Consider the following 3,576-nt stretch of genomic DNA (forward strand, 5'->3'; position numbering starts at 1 on the left):
CACCTTAGGTTTGATTTGTCCATCTCAAAACTGTGAAAACTGCTCTGGCTACTGGAGGTGCAAAATTTCCAGCGTCCCTTGGCAGTGAAAGGGATAAACGGCTCTCACAAAAGTCTCCAATGATCTCCTAATGGCTAAATCCAATGGTGACTTCTCTCTTCTTATTCTTCTGGACCTCTCTGCAGCTTTTGACCATCAACTCCTCCTCACTATGCTCCGCTCGGTTGACCTCAATGACACTGCACTCTCCTGGTTCTCCTCTTATCTCTCAGACCGCACTTTTTGTGTATCATTTGCGGGCTCTGTTTCCTCCCCTCTTTCCCTTGCTATTGGGGTTCCTCAGGGCTCGGTCCTAGGCCCTCTGCTCTTTTCTCTCTATACAGCTCCTATTGGACAAATCATCGCCAGATTTAGCTTCAGGTACCATCTTTATGCTGATGACACCGAATTATACACATCTTCCCATGACATCACCCCTGTACTCATACAGAACACCAGTGACTGTCTTTCTGCTGTCTCAAATATCATGTCCTCACTCTATCTGAAACTAAATCTCTCCAAGACTGAACTACTACTGTTTCCACCATCTAATAGATCTGTCCCTGATATATCCATTGTAGTCTCAGGCCTTACTATAACTCCTAGGCAGCAGGCCCTCTGCCTCGGGGTCATGTTTGACGCAGACCTTTCCTTCACCCCTATATTGGATCACTCACACACTCATGTCACCTCCACCTCAAAAATATCTCCAGAATACGACCTTTCCTTACCAGAGATACACTAAAGACACTTATTGTCTCTCTGATTCATTCTCGCCTTGACTACTGTAACTCCTTACTAATCGGTCTTCCCCTCACTAAACTCTCCCCTCTACAATCTATTCTGAATGCAGCGGCCAGGCTCATCTATCAGTCTAGACGCTACAGCGATGCCTCTGGTCTGTGCCAGTTGTTACATTGGCTGCCTATTCATTATAGCATAAAATATAAAGTTATCACTCTCATCCACAAGGCTTTCCATAATGCCGCATAATGCTCTCCATACATTTCCTCCCTCATCTCTGTCTACCGCCCAACCCGTGTTCTCTGTTCACTCAATGACCTAACACTTACATCCTTTATTATCAGAACCTCCCACGCTTGTATACAAGACTTCTCCTGAGCTGCACCACTTCTCTGGAATGGTCTACCCCGGACAATCAGATTAATTCCCAATTTTTACAGTTTCAAACGCAAACTAAAGACGCATCTTTTCAGACAGGCCTATCACAATTTCTAACATAAACCCTTAACCCTTCTCTGTCCCTGCTCCCAGATTTCCCCACATGATATGATGTCATCTCATGCTAACTTTATGGGTCCAAGCTCCATCCACATGTTAAAGGACATGACTGTTGACGGTTCATAAAGTTTTATGTTTGTATAATGACAGTAACCTCTATTACAAAAGTGTCTGACCTCTGCATAAGCAATGCCGCCCCTGCTACCTCTTGTGTCACCCCCTCTACCTCATAGATTGTAAGCTAGTGCGAGCAGGGCCCTCAGTCCCATTGTGTGAAATGACTTTCTTTGTAATGTGTCTTTCTGTCTGTATGTTGGCGCTATATAAATAAAATTTATTATTATTATTATTATTATTATTATTATTATTAACCGGTTGTTTCGGAATAACCCAGCGGACTCATTTTCAATTCCCCCCTTTCTATCACTGTCACTATTGTCCACGCCATTTAATCATCACATGACAACTGTAGCCAATCGCTGACCTCAGAAGTCAATTTACTTGCTTATGACTGCTGAGGAAAGCCAGTCATATGCACATAAACTATATGCTCCATTTAAGGCCAGTCACTGGCTACAGTACTGATAAGATGATGGTTTAGGAGGTACAGGACCAAGATTCGTTTTGAGTTGAACAAGTCTGTTACGAACAAAAACCTAGGTTGGTTTAAAACATAGTGTATAACATTGTCACAGCTCTTAAGAATCTCTATATCCTTTTTCTAGTTCTCTAAGGCTAGGTTCACACCTGCACCTCAATATCTATGTTAGGGGTTTCTGTCCCAAATCCGTGACATGTATGTTTATGGAAAAATGAACGGTAAGCAGTGGATACAATCTCTGAGTTTAACCGTACACTGCACTGCAACTCATGTTTACACATTTTAACATTTGCAACACTTTAAAATTAAGGTTTTTTTTTTTTTTTTTTTTTTTAAAAGGTGTCTGCCTATGGGTTTTAGGCACACATTGTGGTTATATTCCAAAAAGCAATAGTTTTATAGAAAAAAAATAGCCCATTCTAAGTTCTACAGGCTTCGTATAATTTGGGAAACAATTTTGTGGCTTTGTGCCTAAATGAAAAATAATTAGAAATTTGATTTTCAGAGAAAAAGCCACCAAAATTATCCCTTTATGGGAGAAGTTGTGAAATAAAAAAATCGTTTTGGTTTTTGGATACCAATATTGTAGCACCAACAGTTTGGTATAGTGGAATGTAATGGACCAGGCTGCAGGATATGTATGACTGTTTGGTGGCAGTGGTGGTACCTGTGGAAATATGAGTGACAATAAGGTATTGAATAATATGATGAACCAGGCCAGTCCAGAGGAGTGGTGGCAGCCATGGTAGTAGTGGTAGAATTGGCAGAATGAGTGGCAGCCAGTATAGTATGGATTAATACCACCAGGTGGCAGGACATGTCTGGTAGAGTGGTAGCAGTGGTGGTAGCTGTGGCAGTGCAGGTGAAGTCGGCATTTTGCTGTTAGCATAGGTGGAATCAGCGTTTGGTGTTAGAATTTAACAGAAAAACAATTAAACTCTTTTCCAAATAATCCCTTAAGAAAAGATTTTTCACCAACAGCACTGATTTAGTCAATAAAAACTATGTTAAACAATCGGTAAAATGGAAAACATAAAACATTATTGACAATGAAAAGATTAACTGTCCTTTATCTCTTGCAGTCAGGTTTACGCATCACAAGTATTCTCTTTCACTCCTATATCTATCATTGATTTGAATGTAATTGATTAAATCTGACTAAACTGTGTTCTAATTCTCCTACTCCCATCTGAACTGCAAGATTTTCAGCACTCTGTGCTTTGTATCAGTCAGTAATGAATAACATATCCATCCAATATTTCCTCCATCACTGATATGCCTTGTTTTCAAAGCCCAAACAGACATATATTGTATATAACATCAGCACTGTAAGGTGTATACCTACCCTGACTAATGGCTGAGACGCTGTCAAGTGGTGTCGGTATGTCACAGGACACATGTCTTTTCAGTATTTTTACTGTGCAATAAATGTTTCTGTTTCCTTAACAACTTTACAATTTGGAATATTCAGGATGAACCTGATTTGTTACAAATTGATTCATCCATCTCTAGTCAGGATGGCCCAGTGGACATTAGAAATGGTGGAGAAGTAAGCAGTAACACTGGCATTTTGGTCTTTCATAGGGTGAGTACTGTTGTTCTTTATTTTACACATTTTTCTGCACTTGAACACTTTTTATACATCTTGAACTAGCCCTTTAAGGTGAAATGGCTTATTTAAAGGTACATTATTT

The sequence above is a fragment of the Leptodactylus fuscus genome, chromosome 1 (assembly GCF_031893055.1).
Source record: "Leptodactylus fuscus isolate aLepFus1 chromosome 1, aLepFus1.hap2, whole genome shotgun sequence".
NCBI classification, from domain to species: domain Eukaryota; kingdom Metazoa; phylum Chordata; class Amphibia; order Anura; family Leptodactylidae; genus Leptodactylus; species Leptodactylus fuscus.